A 20,201-nucleotide genomic window follows, 5' to 3' on the forward strand; every position below is an offset into this window, starting at 1 on the left:
TCATGGCGGAAGTGTCCTGGCTGAAGTTGCTAGAATATTCCTAAAGAAATGAGAAGGATATATTGTATCCTTTCGAAAGAATCCATTAGCAAATTCCTAAAGTGTTTGGAGGACTGATTTAATCCTTAGGTAGTAATGCGGAAGAAGAACTCTTCTCAGCTGTTGGCTGCTGTAGAGACAGGTTTACTAAGGGGGTAGCCTCTGGTTAATTTGACCATGTTCAGGTGGAAGGCCTCACGAGCAAGAATATCTGGACAGGGTCTGATGTGATCATTAACCTCCTCTGGAAAAAGCCGTTGGCAGCCCTCTCAAGTCTGGCTGTAGGATGCGGGGTGAGCCGGACAGATACTGCTCAGAGTATTTACAGACTGCTTCTTTACTTGGAGAGCTATTGTTCACTTGCGTGTAAGGAAAAAAAAAAGGAAGAAAAAAATGAGATTTCAGCATTATTTTTTGGTATTTTTTATCTTTGCAACAAGTCTTCTTTTTATCACCGAACAGAAGCCAGTTAATTTCCCCAGGAAAAGAAAATTATACAGACACCACTGCTTCCGGAGGAGATGCGTTTCACTCCACGCCCGCATGCCCTTCCCCTAAGAAAATTCTAATTTCGTTGGTTGTACTGGAAGAAGAGTTAAAGCTGAGATGCCGGACCACCTTAAAACAACCTCGGCACGGCGGTAGTGCGGCAGCTGGGCGTAACTACGCAAACAGGAGTTATCGCAACATTTCTTGGATGGCTGTTAGGCACTCAAGACTGTTCTTCCTGCATTTTCTTTGACAAGAAAGTAATATAAATAGCATCAGACAGTGTCGAAGCACATGAGCCTGTCCGTATAACAATCTCCCACCTTTCTCTACGTGTTATTTTATTGTCATAATATTCATTATACATGGTGATGGGGTTCATAAAGATATTTGCATACAAACACATCGTGTACCATATTTACACATATGGACGTCATGTACAGTCACTATATTTTCATACGTGTAGATTATATGTATTGACTTTATTAGCACATATATTCTCCTCTTTCTCTCCCTTTACCATCCCTTTCATATACCCAGACAATTTCGATGCTGTTTTAATGACATGTACACGGGAGTGACTTTATTGCACATTATTCTTCTTACGTGTATTAAAAAGAAAATGACTTCCTTTAAAAAAAAAAAGAATATCTGGACAGCACAAATCGGTCTTGAAGGCTTTGAAAGGGAAATCAAAGGAATTAGATTGAATCGACAGGGAGGTGGGGGGAAACTTGGCAAACTTGGGGAGGGAATATCATCAAAATATTTTGTAAAAATTCGTAAAATAACTAATACAAGTTTTTTCTTTGATTTTTTAAAAGTTCTTTTTAGATTGATTCATTTTTAAATAAGAGTCAAATGAACTCTTTAGCAGTCACAGAGTAGAAAGACTTTAGAATTTATAGATAAGTAAACATTGCTGCAATGGGGAATGAAGGGTAGGTATGGTGATTTGCTTTTTGCTAATAACTTTCCAGGCCAGGAGAGCCATGGTAGCAGCATGGATTGTCAGGAAACAAGGCAGCATGGTAGCTTACTTCCCCCAGCATCTTACTGACGAAGCCCTCTACCATTTTCAGGAGACCAGAATTTAAAGAACCAGGTCCGGTAGGGGAATTTCTCTAAGCCTTGCACGATGAGCTCTAGAAATTTAACTCATTCCTCTTTTATTAACTAAATGTCCAAAGAACACAGATTTAGAAAAACAAATGATATTTGGATTTAAAATAATTTGAAAGCTACCTCCAGTTATACTCTGCCTTCTCGGTTATTGATGCTTCCTTTGGTGTTTCACTGGACCTCTTTTTCCCATCATCTCTCCTGCTGATTATAATAGTCTACATTGTCCACCTCTTGGCTTTCCTTTTATCATAGTGCATTTTCTGGTTTCTCATTATTCCTCCTTTTTTTTTTTTTGGTGCTTCTGGACTATGGCACTGATCCATAAAGCATGGACTACTTCTCCACGATTTCCAAAAAAAGATATATTCTCTAAAAAAAAAAAGTAAAGCTATAATTTTAAAAAAGAAAATTTTTATGTTCATGCATCAAATTGTGTATGTAATCATTAAGTGTAACTGTGTAAGAAGTTTTATTTTAGGCACATTATTCACATTATTAAATAATACCACGGTGCTTAATCTATGCAAAGATTTTCATTGGAATCTAATGATATAACTAAACTCAAAAAACAGGAAAAACTGAATATTTTAAAAAGAAATGATGCTCCTTTTCTCCATGTATTTTCTTACTATTTTGATATGCTCGTCCACACTCATTAATATTATTTTTATTAATTTTTCATTTAGTTTTGTTTTCAAATTCAATGTCAAGTCTCATTACTTCATATGCTTACATGGAACTCTGTCTGATCTCGGAATCCTGATGCTACTAAAGCAGTTCTCTGAGTGATGGAATTAAAGGTTTACAATGCCATGCCCCACTGTTATTGAACTTTCAGAAGTGTGTGAGAAAACCTTCTAATCTGAATTTGAAAATGTTCTCACCAATGCCATTTAAAAAAGCAAAAAGATTCAGTCTTTCCAAGAAGACTGAATCTTCCACGAAGATGTGTCTTGCATCTGTGGTTCTCAGAGGATTTCTGAATTTAACCTTCTGAGGCACGGTGAATTTGAAGGCAGTCAGCATCCATCCAGAGCAAAATTAATGCTTTGACTCAATGCTTTGACATGAACTCTAAATTTAATTAAAATTCCTCCCTGTATTTAGATGGGTTTCCTTTGTGTCTGAAGTTAAATCCTTTTGTGTTCTCTGCCTGTGGGCCTGAAGCGATTTATGTACTGCACTGGTAGACAGTTCAAAAACATGCTTCGAATAGTTTATTCTACTTTTGCTGGTTTGATTTAAATACATGCCTCAAACATCAAGGCCAATCACTTCCCAAGGCCCACAGGAAAACTGTATAATACTTTCTTCTACTTTCTTTAGTAATCGTGCCAGAACCAGACTCACTAAAGTACAGCGTGTGAGCACTGCATTTAAAAGTAGATCTAAGCAGTTGCAGAACAATTATAACCAGGAAAACTTCAAAAAGGCTGAAATTCAAGTGCAAACTCTGAGGTCTTTTCTTCACAAGTATACAGAGTCTGGGCTTGTAAAATATTACTAAAACAATTGGATGTGCATTTATTTAGGTTGAATTGAAACTGAGACATGAATAAAGAATATTTTAGAATACAAATTAGGATGCTAACTCTGTTAGTACTGCTAGGCAAAGAATTTACACACAAGGAAGCTTGCAAAAATAATTGTTGGTTTGTTAGTTTGTTTAATTTGTTTTTGAAGTTAAGTGCTGAATTAGTCATGATTTTTGCAATCAAATAGTTCTCCATATTCAAAAGACATATAAAAAATTTCAAAGAGTGACTTACATTGTGCTTGTGAGATACCTTCAATTTTCATATGCTATAAAAAAAAGTGTGTGTATTTAATGCAACAATGTTAGTCAATAATGGACCCTTAAATACACAATCAATAAGTAGTTTTAGAGAGATACTATATAAATTATATAGTAAGTCCCCTCATGTCAATTTCTGTACTTAACTATTAAAATACCAGTGTGTCCTGATATTTTAATAGGCACTCTGTTACATAAGTGAATACATAGCTCATCTATTGCCCACCACAATCATGTAAGTTATTCACTTTTTGTATTGCAAATAGACAGGGGCTGAGGAACTTGCTAAAAGCAGTAAATATTAGAGCAAAACTGTAAAACGGATCTGAGACAGGATGCAAACACACATTCTATATGCTATGTAGTTTCTTTTAACCCTGGCACTGTAGCTTGCAACAACCAAGCCTGAACGTTGCAACAATCTTCACATGTATTGTGGATTCAATAGAAAATGTGCTCTGTAGGTTTCCAGGGATGTTGCTCTTTGGGAAGGTTATAGAACATTTATGAGGCAGATCTTACTGGAGGAAGTACGTTACTTTGGGTGGTTTTGAGTTGTGTGGTCTGACTCCACTTCCGGCTCTCTTTCTCTCTGTTTCCTGAATAAGAATGAAATGGGATCAATCTTCTTTCTGTCTCCCATTCAGGACTCTCTCTTCGGCAGCCATGTCTTCCATGGACGGATGGACTACATCAAAAGCAAACCTTTTTTTTTTTCTCCAACTTGCTTTGCTCTCAGAATATCCTATCATGGCAGCAGAAAAGTAACTAATATGACTAATATGAAGGATTATACTTAGTTGCCTTTCTTTAGATAATAGGCATCAATATCAAATCCATATTACCATGTCTAAAGTCATACAATTTATTCTTTGTTCTCTCTTCCCCTCATCAACTTTACTCTTATTTATTCCTTGCTCCTTTATCCTTGCTTACCCTTTAAGCTCACTCTATCTATCATCTATCTATCTATCTATCTATCTATCTATCTATCTATCATCTATCTATCTATCTATCATCTATCTATCTATCTATCTATCTATCTATCTAGAATATTCAACATGACTTGCATACAGGTGGTCACATTTTATTAATGAGTACTCATGTACTTAACCTTATACAACCTTAATACAAGACCTTTCTACTTTTGTTTAAAATGACAATTATGGGGAGTAGACAACAAATGACATGAAAGGAAATCTACTATCCTAGGAATTGCAAAGCTTGTCGTATAAAATGAGGAAGTTAAAAGGGAAGGCCAATGCTAATCTTTTTTTAGGAAAGCATAATTTCTTTCCAAGATTATCACAATACATTGAAGATGTCAGTGGGGCAATTGCCTAAGTGTTAGTGTGAAGATAATTCTAGAAAACATATCAATTAGGCATGAGATAAGGTTTATTTATTCATCTGTGGAATTCTTAGGGCCAAACCTTTACACCAAAGCAAAAAGGAAGAAAAATAAATTATTAACCTATCATCAGCAAAGTCATTGGAATTTAATATTTGGTACTGACATATAAAAATGGTGATATAGAATGGATTTTGTTTTCAAGAGAAAGGGGCTTTATTTTATCCTATGGTTGCAAAAGCAGAGTCATAAGAGTTAAGAGGCATGTCTTAGTGACAGGAGCAGGAGAGGAGGATAGCTTAAAAACTTTTAATTAGATATACAATGGTTAAAGCTCTAGTTATAATATTCTTATGAAAGACCTTGAGCCGCTAGGTAAAATTCTTACAAAAAACAGTTTCCAATAAAAAGCTTAAATAAGCTGCCTAACAGTTATTCAAGCAGGTAAAATATAAATCAACAGGTAAAGTATACAATAATCAACAGATACAGTATATTAATTATAATTCACCTATGGCAAATATGTATATTAAATGTAAAACTTATTCTACAACAGTTTTATAAAAAATGCTGTTTATGGCTAAACCTTCTCAGTTTTGCCAGTTAAGATATTAAACTCTTAATTTAGAACAGTAACCTGTCTGATACAAAAAAGCAGGATAAAAGCTGGAAAATGGCTTTACAAAATATTGACTATGATCAATACTTCTTATACTAAATAATAGATTCATTGATAATTTTAAGACTGATTCCTGGACAATTGTCTTTGCTCAATTCAAAGGCAAAAACAATAATCTTTTCCAAGATCATTGCTACAATTCACACAACTGTATTTTGCTAATGTTATAGCAAAAAATCCCTTAAAGGATTTTATGCTAAATTTTACAAACGGCTTTTCCAATGGAAAAACTGCATATATGGCTAAAAATAAATAAAAAAGAAATTGTGGAGCATAACAAGGCTCCTTGAAAGCAACTAATAAAAAGTTGCAAGCAGATCCTGATGCAAACGGATCTGGCGTGATAACACCAAGCTGACCTTTGCTAAGGCAAGGTGGAAAAGCCCTTGCAATGCATTATGAAAAAACCCGACCTATTTATATTTGGGGTCGAGGATATGTTTATGCTTTTTTCACAGAAAGAAAATAAAAGCTGGATCTGATGCTGTCGAGGCTGCGGACATCCCACAGAGGAGTTCCAGAGGAGACTGGGGAGAGGTCCTTGGTCCGGCCTTTCCTGCCCCCAAGGAGAGAGGAGTGACTGATAACACAACCTACTACACCACTCTGCAGGGTGTCAATTCTGCCCCTAGAGAGTCCAGGGAGACCGGGCTGAGATAAGTGCCAGGATGTGCTGCTTCAGATAGCTGAATCCAGCTCACCTCACTCAGGAATCCCACCTGCCCTAAAGCACTAATGCTGAGCTCCTTCTGCAGTTTGAATTCTGGTTTGCTTTGAAACTAAGATGCAGACTAAACATCAGACAGTTTTAATCTTTGGGACACAAAACTCATTTTAATTAAAATATTAACCTCTCTTCACTTAAGAAGGGGAAAGATTAGGGTTCCTGTCACTGTTGCTCAGAGACTGGAACTGGTGGTATTTGATAACAACAATGTATATCATTATGCTCTTACTGCAATTGATCTAATGATACTTGTAACTGCTTATAGATGTTGGGAAAAGTTTGACACACGCTGTAAAATGTTTGGGTTTAATGCATATGTTAAAAATTTTAGATTTAGATCCCTTTTACACTGCCCTAATTATTGGCAGGCAGCACTCTTAATTTTATGTAGAGTAGGCATTTAGGAAGGAGGATACCTAAGGCCAGATTAAAAGGTGAATACTGGGTTTGGAAAACGCCCTTTTTTCTTGTCTGGAAGATGGAGTTATTGGTGCCCAAAATTATATCATTATATTTTGTTTGAGGAGCTACTCACAGCCTTTTCATTAATGATAGACACAGGGGCCCAATGACGGGAGTTAGTGTGGATCCTCGCCTGAACAGCACACCATACAGAGGCTGTACTGGCCGGCTCAACATGGCATGGTGCCAGGCACGAGGAGTGCCCTCCACATGGCCTAAGACAGGGTCGACCTGTGATCTGTTTACTTTAAATCTCGCTAGATACCTTTCATTTGAGGAGCTCCAAGGACGGGTGACTTGTGGCAGGAAATCCCCCAACCTAAGACAGGATACTGGGAATCCTAGGACGGGTAAGGGGGATAAAGATCTGGTCCCCACTCGACCTAAGAATCATAAGGCACCCCTCTGTTCCCAGGAGAGGTAAATTGCTTCATCATTCGAGAGGAGGGTCTCTCCTTGTCCCAGTCACTTCCCTTTTAGATCTGACACCTTGGTTGGACTCTGACCTGATGCCCTTCACTTAATAGCTACCTGTCTTTATAAAAGAAAGGGGGATCTGTCAGGAGCCAATTTCCTCCTAAAATCATTACAGGAACCATCACCCTGGGGAGTCTGCAGAGAACCCCACACCCCTAATTGTGTTAAGAATGGTTCTATTGACAGAGCCTACCCCACACCCAAATTGGTTGTTAATGAGAGCTATCTGTTAGCGGAACCCACCCCACATTCCAAACTATCTAAAGAACTAGGTGTGTCATCTCCTAGTTGTGACTTCTTGGCCTAGGTGACCTGACCGAAGATAACCTCCTGCCTACGTGACCAACGAGGACCATGTGACCAACGTGAACCACGCGGCAAGAGCCCAGAACCCTGTGCCCATCCCCCCAACTCCTTACCCTATAAAAGGTTGTATCTCGTCCCTAATAAACGGAGGCTTTGACAAACTTTGCATGGCCTTCTTCCTGTCTCCTAGCCCATATCTTCCAGGTAGTGCCTCTCCGGGACCCTGGAATAACTGAACTGCCAGGCGGGCTACTAACCCTAGACTAAGTAGCCTGCCAAAGGCAATCGACAGCTGATCACATCTTATTGTCACATAGCAAGCAGACAGAGAAGTTAGAGAACAGTGGTGTCAAATAGAAAACATTTAACATGCAGTGATGTTAAATAGAGAAGCAGATTTCAAGGAAGATCCACAAGGATTCCATGAGACACAGCCCACAAAGTCAACTAACTAGGGCTAACAGTGACTTACAAAGATGGAAGCAGCGATTGGAGAGCCTTATGAGTCTATGCGTTTATGTTATGGTCCTCTGCATATATGTTATGATTGCGTACCTTGGTGTGCTTTAAGCATTCCTAACAGTGGGAGTGGTGGTATCCCTCACTCTTTTACCCACTCCTGGGATCCTATTCCTCCTACTGGGTTGCCTCATCCAACCTAGATATGACAGCACGTAGTCTTACAGTAACTTGTCGTGCCACATTTGGCAGGTATCCCCGGGAGGCCTGATCTTTTCTGAAGGGTAACAGAGGAGAAGTGGCTCTGAGAAAGAGGGAGAAGCAATAGGGGGAGTGGAGGGAGGGGATACTGCAGTTGGGGCATGATATATGAGAGAAGAATGAATAAAAAATAAAATTAAAAAATAAGAAATTGTTTTTAAAAAGACCCTCATTATGGATAGACTTCATGGAGTCCCTGGATTATGATGAATGACTGAAGTCATCATAAATGATTATGTGTCTCATAAAGAAATATACATGAGAAAGAGAACATAATTTAATACCAGAATGTCCTGATATTAAAAGGGTGGGCTCCCAAAAACAAACTCAGATGAAATAGTAAAAACAAGTACACAGCAGCAAAGCCTGACACATGAAGGGGATTGTTTTTATTACAGACAAATAAATGGGTATGAATAACAAGCTAGAATAAATTAGCATGAGTGGGTGAAATAGGAAGTATATGGCAAAAACAAAATCATTCTTGGTTATTTATTGAAGAAATGAACTTTATAGTGATTGTCTCAGTAACTCCTCCACTGTTGTGGCAAAGCACAACGGCCAGGACAACTCATCAAAGGAAGGGTTTAATTGGACTTAGAGTTTCAGAGGGTCAGAGTCCCAGGTGGCTGAGCAAAAGCAAAATGACAGTCAGTGGGAGCATTAGCTGAGAGTGCACACCTCACAAACAGGAAGTAGAGGACAGACTGGAAATTATGAGGCTTTTGAGCCTCTAAGCCCATCCCAGCTATACAACTTCTCCAATCTTTCAGAATCAGTTCTATCAACTGATGCCAAAGTCAAATATAGTGTGTTTGGGGCTATTCTCATACAAAACACAGTATTTCAATATTTGTCCTTCATAGACTGATAATCTTATTATAAGGCAAAATTCAGAAAATTCAACTTCAAAAGTCCCCATAGACTATCATATTCTTACTCTTATAATGCTCAAAGTTTTCTTGGAGACTAAAATCATTCTCTTAATTGAAGTTCTCCATAAAATCAAAATACAAATTATATACTTCCAACATACAATGGCATAGAATAAATATATCCTTTCTAAAAGGGAGAAATGCAGGCATAGTCAAGAAATACTGGACCAGAAACCTAGCAGGGCAAATTCCAAATCCTGTAGACAAAAAAGCAGTAAACTGTTTTAAGCACCAGTTTTAAGTAGTCCATGAGAGCCAGCAAACATGTGATTTTAATATAAATATCAATGAGTTAAATAAGCATATAAATATTCATAACTATATAGAGTTCTTCAATTAAGAAGTTGTGTAATAACAGGTGCGGTGGTGTATTCCTTTAATTCCAGGCAATGTCAGGTAGATCTCTGTGAGTCTGAAGCCTAACTGAATCTATTTAGTAAGAACTTGTGTAATCAATTTCAAAATCAATAAATAAAAATCAGCAATTCCAAGGTTATTTCCTGTCTTCTACCTGCAGGACATTTCTCATTCTCAGAGATGACTACTAGTCTTACTTATAAAAAAAAATAAAGTTTAATATTAAAAACTTTTAACTTTATTTTCATCAAATTCTTAGTAAAGTTAATGGCTGATAGTAATCTATTTGCATAAGGTTATTTTTATTTCAAATCTTTTGCCTACTTTCTTATTTTTATATCTATCCTCAATAACTTTGCTTTATTCTTTTTTTCCATCTACCACCATACCATTTGGTGTGCAAAGTCCTTCTGTCTATGTGTTGGTTATATTGGTTAGCGAATAAAGAAACTGTCTTGGGCCTTTTCAGGATAGAATAGAGGTTGGTGGGGAAAACTAAACTGAATACTTTGAGAAAGAAGGCAGAGTCAGGAGAAGCCATGTAGCCCCACCAGAGACAGGTGCCTGACAGAAATTGCTGGTAAGCCACAGCCATGTGGCAATAACAGATTAATAAAAATGGGTTACATTAAGATGCAAGAGTTAGCCAATAAGGAGCTAGAGCTAATAGGCCAAACAGTGATTTCGGGAGTCTGGGCAGCCAAGGAACAAGCAGCCTCCAACAGCAACCATTGAGTTCTGGTTTGCACACTTTATACTCACAGTTGAGTTTCTGCTTAATTGTTATTAAAGTATATATTTGTGTTCCCCTTTAAAAAATAACATCGATCTTCAGTTTTGGTCAGCAACAACACTATTACAATTTGTGTAAACATTTTTAAAGTCATTTGTTGGGATGTTCTGAACTCTTCACTCCTTTTACCTCTTTCCCTGTATATTTACATTACATACACATGCGAGAAACTCTTTTTTATCATTACATTATTTAAAGAAGTATCTTGTTCTTTTTTCCATATTGATTATTGCTTTTTTCTTCCTCTGTCTCTTACAAAAAAACTTTTAAATTTCCATTCTGTTTGTTGACTGTTCAAGTTCTTCTCTGAATGTACAACTTTTATTTCTATGCTCTTGATGAATATAGAGTTTATCATTAAAATTTGATAGAAAACTTTATTATCTCAAGCTCTGCAGTATTTTGATGGGGGAGAGGTTTGGATATTGACACAGAATCTTATGTAGCAGAATTTTCTGTTAAACTAAAGGTGACTTTGAACTCCTGCCCCTCAGGCCTAATCTCTCAAGGGGCAGGCACCACACCCAACTAGTGGCATATTTTAATTTGTCTTGCTTTACTTATATCTTCTTCATGATGAAAAATATTTTATTACTCCAGTTGTTTTTATAGAATGTGCCAGAATTTTGACTTGAAATTTGGTTAAGTATTCAGGCCTAGGGCAATCCAGTCTATGAAGATTGATTTGTGCTAAAAGTTAGTACTAAAACTCTTTGAATAATTTTGCTAGTTTCTTGAAGTATAAAGTTTTTCCACAGCAATCTCTTCCCTTTGACCCCTTCCCACACCCCGTGGCCACGTGGAATGGAATACTTTGAAACTTGCTTCTTTCATTTTCAGAGTCTATGTGTTTCTTCTGGCATCAGCTAATACCGAAAGTAGAAAGTGCCTCCAGGTATCTATCCAGTTTCTCTGGATTTCCTCCCTGGGATTATCTTTAAATGACTTCTCATTATTTTAGTGGATCCTTGATACTTTAGAGGAAAAAATAGCACTAAGTATTTACAAGCTGCATAATTTGCATAATGAGTAAACTGACCTAATTTTTAGATCTACCATGACTGGGAGAAATAGACCCATACTCTATGCCTTGATTACTGGAAGGAATTTCCCTCTCCATTTGTACATTCTGTTCTTTCTTGGGTAATATTGATTGTCTAGAGTATTAAAATTGCTTCTTATGCAAATCTTCTTTAAAAAAATCAGTGCTAACCTTTAAAAAACAATAGGGGAACTTTATCTTTACTGACTTATGAAACATTTTCTTCACCTACTATATATATATATATATATATATATATATATATATATATATATATATATATATATATAAAGAGAGAGAGAGAGAGAGAGAGAGAGAGAGAGAGAGAGAGAGAGAGAGAGGATTTAGTTGTGTGCTCAGCATTAGCCACCCTTCTTGGATGTTATTAACTTTCTATAACTCACTGACATTGAAAATATTTGAATATGTACTAATCAAGTTTTGTAATTACCCTTCAATTTATCTACAGTTTTGACCTTTTTGATTGTCTCTATATGCATAATTATAATTTTAGAAATCATTTTGTTTCCTTGACCCAATGCATCTTTAATCAATATATAAGGATTTATTTATTGTTACTTTATGCATCCTTTCTTTATGGCTTGAAGTCAATACAACTATTTGGTATATTTGTAAGAAATATTGATTTATTTCAAAACACGCACCTCTGATGATTTTTCCCTAAAGCATCTTTCTGGTACCTATAACTCTGCTTTAGTAATGTGCTTCCTCTGCAGTGCCAGGGGCTGGAACACTCTGCTCAATGCTAAAACCTATTCAGATCTCATTTTGAAAGTCACACTAACCTCTTGATTAGAGGCTAAGCTAAAAAGAATTTGACGTATTTTGTACATCATTTTCTTCATCTCCCTGAAACTAAATGACTCTATGACTACTTTATTTGATTTGTATAGAGTAGAATGTAAATCTGTAGTTCACAATAATGATTTTGAGAACCAATGATGTCAGGTAGGCTCCTGAGGCTAGAGCTTGACAGCTTCTCTTAAACTCACTCATTTTCATGTTTTGCTTATTCATTGTTTCAGCTTTTCATATCTGATGTCATCAGTACAGAGATCTGCTGGAGCAGATTACTTCTCTCCAATCTATTATTTTTCCATCAAAAAAGTCAATACTTTTTAAAGTTTTCTTTATCATTTCTTATTCTCATATGTTTTTATGTTAACTTTGTCTATATTAATTATTTTACAACTTCTATTTACCTAAATTTATAGTATCAATGCTATGTTATTGACCATTTTCTGTCTCAGCTTTGATATTTCAATTTGCATCCAAACTCCAGGAAAATTGATTCCTTTTCCACAACATTCTTTCCCTCTCTCTCCTCCTTTACATCACTAGTGGAACAACCCCAGCTCCTATGTCTCTTGTTAAGACATTTCTAAAGTTTATTCTCTCTGATTCCAATCTCAACAGCACATATTCCATGCTATGCCACAATCTCCACATGCTTTGAACCAATATTTATAGTTCCTCCCTTTCTACCATGAAGGGTGAGTGTTCCCAGGATGGCTTTCCAAACTAACTGTTCATTTATGACAGTATGTACATTGATTTCTATCTGAAGGTTTTAGCTTTCCTGTAACTGCATGTTAATCTACTTCTGGCTCCAGATGTATTCTGTGTTTATTTATTTGTATCATCGAATCCATCTGGTTAATGTCTCAAAGGAAAGTATAATGGGAAGCTTCTTTTTCCAACCATATGAACTTTCACATGGTTACAGTGATTCATTTGTCTCTGTACTCTGGTAATCTTGTGCTATACATGTTCCCATGCTACTTTACTGTCCTTGTCTGTAGGCTTTTAGAGCGGAAATGGAATTACTTGGCTTTGGCCACCCTGAGTGTCTGGCAAAATGCCTGGCCCACAACCAAGGCGCAGTAATTTATGGAAATAAATTGGTAGGTGCATAAATAAATAGGCAAGCTGAGAATCATAAAACAACAGGAAAGTGACTACCCAGGCATCACTAAAATTTGCTTAGAAGATTCTAATGGGAGAAGTTGAGGGTAATGGAGCAACGAACAATATTATCTAAGAATTATTTTATGTCGATGAGAAAAATAAGTGTCATGTTTGCCTGCATTTCTACTTTGGTGGTCTCAGGCACATAACCTTATCAAGTACTAAGTACTAACTCTGTCAGAGAATGTAGAAAGTTCTTCTTTATGATTAGTTAAGATTAATCTATTGTTTATAATATTTAAGTGAATGCACTCAAATGTAGACTATTGCACTAGATAAGTCAAGAGATATTTTTAAGCAATATTAGTCTGGAAAATAATGGTGATTCCCAAGATGAAGAAATGAATATTTAATGTATTTGTCTGTCAGACCATTTCAAATGCAAATCACCAGTACATCTGTGTGGATTTAGGAACACGCTGGCATTTAGCTGGGCACTCACACTCACAGCTAATCAGTTACATGTACTGAAAAATAGTTGTAAACCACTGAGAAAAGACAGTCTTCCTGCAAGTTCCTTTGGATCATTTCAGCTTTTTACGGTTTGCGACTGTGTAGGCTGTGTTCTGCCTTTGGCATTGAAGAGGAGAGCACACTCGTGCTGATCAACTGCAAATGGTTTTCTAAGAAGCCCCAAAATAGCAAGAGTTTTTATTTAAAATACCCAGCTTGACTTAAAGCTGAGAGAGATTTAAAAATTTAATATTTACGTTTCTGGGGAGAAAGGACTCTTGTTAGCATTCAAAACCTGTTATTATTTGGCTAGACTTTAAGATTACATCTGTTTCACTTTCTACATCTTGTACAAGTCCCTATGAATCGACTTATTTCCCCAAACATTCTCTGGTTTGCAGTTTTTAGTTTTTGAAATTAAAATATAATTGCAATGTCTTCCCGCTTTTCTTTTCTCCCTTTAACCCTTTGGTACACACCATGCCTCCTCCTGGAGCCCTCTCAAATTCATGAGCATTATATTTCTTCAGTTGTTATATGTATTATTGCATTTCGAGTTGGTGATCGAGCAATAGTTAAAATGGATAATGGTTGATAGATACTCATTCATTTCATGTTCAGATGCTGTCCAAATGCAGCCATGCCTTGCTTCTTTCTAGTTTTACTCCCCTGGAGTTATCATTCTGTTCCTCCCTACTGTCTCCTAGGATGGACTGTGTTTGTTCCTTTTTCATCTTTTAGTATATGGTCCTATTAGTTTTCTGATAGATGAGAAGGTAAGGATCCTTGTGCTCAGCCTAGCACCCAGAATTCCACCCCCTGAATGCCCATGGTAGAAATGGTAGAAGAGATAATTGACTTTACTAAAGACTTATCCTTTGTCCTTCTGTGTCAATTTCTCCCTCTCTCCCCTCTCTCTTTCATATAATAACTTACTAATTGCTGTGAAATGCCTTTCTTTAGCATGTTACTAAAATACAATTTATGCTTATTCCCTCCATAAACAATACACCTGACTCTCTCTCTCTTTCTCTCTCTCTCTCTCTCTCTCTCTCTCTCTCTCTCTCTCTCTCTCTCTCTCTCTCTCTCTCTTTGTAGCTTTCACTTGCCTGTAAGTCTTCTCCTAGGGGTAGGACTCAATGCCTGCTTCCCCTCTGGCTGAGATACGGTGTAACTTGAGGTTGCATGGGACTAGTAACTGCTCTCATGTCCACTTCTGTGTTTATTTGTGTAATAACCCTGCTGCAACACTGATTTGCTTTTAAAGTTACCCTACCGCATATTCCCCTCTTCTAGAATCATCACTGTGGATTATGCTCTAGTGGGCTGCCATACATTTATGACTACATGGCCAACACCTGTCTGTGTGTGTGTGTGTGTATGTGTGTGTGTGTGTATGTGTGTGTGTGTGTGTTTTGTTTTGGTTTTATGTGTTGTACATGCTTATTTGTAGCTGTGCAATCATCTAGAATGAGTCATATGATTACATGAAATGATGGTTCTCAGGTGTCTGAGAATTTAGTCTACTGTTTTAGTAGACTAATTAATAATGCATTTTTCTAAAAGGCACAGAAATTCTTACCTTGGTTGACAGATCCCATGGTTAAGAAGCTGGTTTTCTCAGGAAGAAGCGCATCCATTACCCTTTAGATGTGCTGACACTGTGGTTTGCACCAGTGGAGAAAACTTAACTTCATAATTTGTGGTAGTAGGGTATGGCAATCACGCTCTATTCTTATAATACAAAAGGTAAGTTATACAAGGATTCTTGCTTTGAAAAAGTAGAAACTTTCACAGAAATGAATTAGACTGTAAAAAGAAGTTTTTTGTTAGGTAGCTATAGTCTAAGATAAAAATAGGTTTTTATGGGCTTTTTTGTTTGTTTCTTTGGTTTTGGTTTTGGTTTGGTTTGGTTTTTCGAGACAGGGTTTCTCTGTAGCTTTTGAACCTGTCCTGGAACCAGCTCTTGTAGATCAGGCTGCCTCAAACTTACAGAGATTCACCTACCTCTGCCTCCCAAGTCCTGGGATTAAATGGCGTGTGCCACCACTGCCCAGCGATAAAAATGGTTTTCAGAAAATTTGAAGACAAGGACAAAAAGGATTCCAGGAGGACTCTGCATCTTTTCTATAATTAAGCTTACATAAAACTGTTACAACTTTACACCCATGCTAGAGAACAGAGCATGCCAGATAGAACTGCACTAGTTAGCAGGGGAACGATTAGAAGGACTCAGAAGTGTGGTCCCATTTGAGCAGTGTATTCACAGACAGATTTATCAAGAAAGAGGCTGTTCCAAAAATAATCGCATGTAGGGATAAGAAGAATGAGCTGCTAGGTCCAATCAGGAACACCAAAGAGCTCACTTGGCTATCAGATGAATGGGACAGGAACCTACCTCTGCCAAACTACTACTTTACATCATAACAATAAGCTTATTGGAAAGACTGACTCCATTGAGGATTAAATTTGGGCAATAACGCCAAACTCTTTTCTTGAATGAAGTGTCAACATCCTCGTATTAAATAAATATCTCTAAAACACTATAGCTCCTATTGATTCTTCTCAGCTATACTCCATCCCTTTGGAGAAGTAAATATTTCATGCGCCTTCTCTTGCAGACATAACTATGTGACAGTAATCCTTCTTCAATTTTACTCGATCATCCAATCATGAATAGTGTCTTGTTCTTTCCTTCTAAATATGCCTATGTTTTTCTCATCACCTTTAGGTTCTCCACACAGTGTCCTATTGATACTGTAACCAACAAGGCTGAATCTCATGGTTCCAAGAGCAGCACCAGTAAAAATTGTATCTAAAATAAGGTGAGAAACTGTAGACAGGAATATTAGGATTAACTGAGATTTATTTAGAAATGAAAAGTCTAGTGTTTTATTATAGCTCTACTTGTTAGAGTATAGATTCTAAAGAAATCTACTTGAAACAAAGGCATTTTTAATTAGGAAGATTACTGATTATTCTTTGTACATTAATATTAGACATCTGAAAAATACCTTCATATTCCTGACATAGAGATGATTTGTGTGTTTTAGGCTTAATTGAATGAAAATATTCCAGATAGTCTTCTTCAAGGCTGCAGCTCTTGAGAGCCTGTCCATGGTCCATTTGATAGTGTGATACCCACAAACATTCTAGCAGAAATAAGAGGACTTTGTGAGAATTTTTAAAAAGAATAGATAAAATTGGAAGGGAATAGTGTTGGTGAATATGGGAAAAGATGGCGAGAAGAAAAGGGAGACTTGAATTTATCAAAACAGAAGAAATTATATGCATATATATAATTTTAATATGAAACTAAAACATAAAAAAATAAATCCAGGTGGTGGTAGTGCACATTTTTAAATCTAGTACTCAGGAGGCAGATACAGGCAGATCTCTGTGACTTCAATGCCAGTCTGATCTAAAAGAATTAGTTTCAGGACAGTTTAAACTGTTACACAGAGAAACCCTGTCTCAAACAAAACAAAACAAAACAAAAAAAGCACAAATAAATAAATAAATAAATGTTAAATATCCTTATTGTAATATCTTTAGGCCCCTGCCAGTACTCTTCAAAAGCCTACATGAGTCTCACTCAGGTAAATCATAATCAGAACCTGTCTCCCAAGAAAATGAAGAGCCTGTGATAATACCAGGTGCCCAGGTGATAGATTTAGCATTTGACTAATAGTTTTTTTCAAATATGAACTGTCACCCTGCTCAGGTCATTAGTGTGACCATGACAATGAAAACACCAGTGAGGAAATACTTTCTGGGGAGCTGGAAGCTGAACTGCAGACCAGTGAGATACACTGGCCGCATGGATGGCCTTAATTTTAAACACAGTCACAGCTGTCCCTACTGACTCAGCACTGAGCTGATTGTTTTTCCTTACCGAATAATACCAAAAGTGTTCTGAGAGGAAACTAAGGTGATTCTATTTTATTTCTTATGTTTCTTGTGTTATTATAGCAGAGCTTGGAATACCCAGCGGTGCAAGTCAAAGCCCAGATATGGCCAGCTCAGTCAAGATAAGCAAAGTCTGCTTGTAGCTGAGATGAGGTTGACTCCATCACATCAGGGTGACTCAGCAATGACAATGTGAGTCCCCTTTCTAACCAACACAGAACCCAAATCCACACTGTTTACTGCTACATCATTATGCATCACTGAGGGTCCTGTGGTCCCTCGTACGAGCATCACTGAAGTTATCTATTGAACCAAAAGTAGCTCATGTGCACCCCGTTTCAGCTGTGCTTCATTCAGGTATTTAACGAGTTTTTTTTTTTTAATTGATTTTTATGGAGCTCAACATATTTCTCTTCTCCCCTCCCTTCCTTTCACCTCTCCCTTCAACCCTTCCCCCAAGGTCCCCATGCTTCCAATTTCCTCAGGAGATCTTGTCTTTTTCTACTTCCCATGTAGATTAGATCTATGTAAGTCTCTCTTAGTGTCCGCATTGTTTTCTAAGTTCTCTGAGATTGTGGTTTGTAGGCTGGTTTTCTTTGCTTTATCTTTAAAAACTTTTATGGTGTATCAACATTAAATGAAAAAACGGAGAACATACTCTCTGTGATGAATTGTGTAAGAATTACGCATCTTAATAATGAGATAGAAAAGCTCATGTTGTAGATATAAGAAACCTAAATTTAAGAGTGTCTAAATCTCTAGGGACTTAATTAAGCATTCTTATTTTATTCTAACTGTGCTATCCTTAGGTTTGGGTTCAGAAGGTCATGTAAGACTACTTAATCACTACATAAGAGCTTCAGGAAATAAAATACGCATATAGATACATATATATATGCATGTATATAAGTATATATATGAAGTAGATGTATCAAAAAGCTCAGAGATAGACATGAAGCTTGTGCATAAGTAGATACTTCTAAGGAAAGAAAAACAGACAGGTAGATGCTGTATAATGTCAACACTTCTCTTATCAAGTTTCATTACTTGTAATGAGAAAATATACTTCCAAGTGCACTTATGTCTTATAATTCCAGAAGAATTACATTTAGTGTCTGAAAAGTCAGACTGTGAGGAATCTATCAACAGTCATATATCAAGGGATTAATTAGAGTACCCAAAGTTTAAAGTAAACTATGATGAAGAAGGAGCCAAAGATTTTCTGGTTGATGCTGCATATCAGTTCTGTTGAAAACTTTCAATAGCCATCACTCAAAGTCTAGAGGACGGTGGTAGAAGAAGACAGGAGCCAACACCCACAGCAGCTATGCAGTGTGAAGACTCTATAGATGTTATAGCCAGGCGGAGGAAGGCTATCTTATTTCCTGTTATCAGTCTGCAATGGTTTCCAAGGACAATTACATCTAATTGCTGAGCAAAAAAGCAACAATATTTCTCTCTGTGATATTAGGTTTTCTAAATATGCATTTATCATTTTAAACTCTATTGAATCTAATTTCTTCCAAAATTAGATTATAGCAACAGCATCCTTAATCATCAAAAATTAAAATATCTTTTTCTTTCCTAATGAATGTAAACTAAATTTCATTAATGTTGCTATATATTTTTAGTTATACAGCTGCAAAAAGTTTCATTTATCTAGCAAATATTTTAACAGCCATATCTTAAATTAAAAGACTGTGCTTCTCTTTCCTGAATGAGTCTCTGGCATGCCTCTGACAAAAGTTCAAAAAAAAAAAAAAGAACAGTAAAGCTGAGCTATATGGCTTCTGTTTCTATATCCCTGTGGGCCAAGATTTCCGTGCTTTTGGTAGTGTTCTTACATGTTGGGGAATAAATGGAGATTGACTGATTTTTTTGTTTTAACTGCAAAACGATTTATCAAAGACATGCTGTAACGGTGGGACACTAGAACCCTTAATATTTCCTTAAGCAAAATATAGAAGAAACATAGAAACCACAAAATTATAGTATCAAAATCAATTGTATAACATCATCAACTGGTATAATTACAACAAGTTATTTCTTTTAAATGAATTAATTTTACAGAAGTAGAATTAAAAGAAAAGATATATGTTTTTAATACTGTATAAAATTCAGTATATCAGAAATGATTGCTTTGTTCCAAATCAGTGGAAAATTACTACTGTTAAATTTTAATTCTGAGAAAACTTCTTTGAATAAAAGTCAATATTTGCTATGTTTAGGAGTTTAATATCCTATATTACTTGATAATTTAATATCGTGCATGTAGTCTAGAGCCAACCTTTAGAAATTTCTAATGTTCAGCCAACTTTAATAACTGAGGAAAACTAATAAAAATTTAGTCATTCTCCAGAAATTACACAACGTTATGAGGAAGGAAGGAAGAAAAAAGCAGAAGAATGGAGTAAGTCTAAGTCAGTTGCATAGCCCTGACTTTAGAACTGGCCAGCTTGGTTACTGATAGCTAACTTCTTTACCAGTCGAATCTGTTAGGTAATATAACCACCACTCAGCGTCATCAACACAGAAGCCAACCCTACCCAGCAC

General features: G+C 36.5%; 1 pseudogene; it reads left to right on the forward strand.

Moving 5' to 3' along the window:
• Positions 1-432: 432 nt before the first annotated feature.
• LOC142836406 (apelin receptor early endogenous ligand pseudogene) lies at positions 433-597 on the forward strand (annotated as a pseudogene).
• Positions 598-20,201: the final 19,604 nt, after the last annotated feature.

The sequence above is a fragment of the Microtus pennsylvanicus genome, chromosome 16 (genome assembly GCF_037038515.1).
Source record: "Microtus pennsylvanicus isolate mMicPen1 chromosome 16, mMicPen1.hap1, whole genome shotgun sequence".
Taxonomy (NCBI): domain Eukaryota; kingdom Metazoa; phylum Chordata; class Mammalia; order Rodentia; family Cricetidae; genus Microtus; species Microtus pennsylvanicus.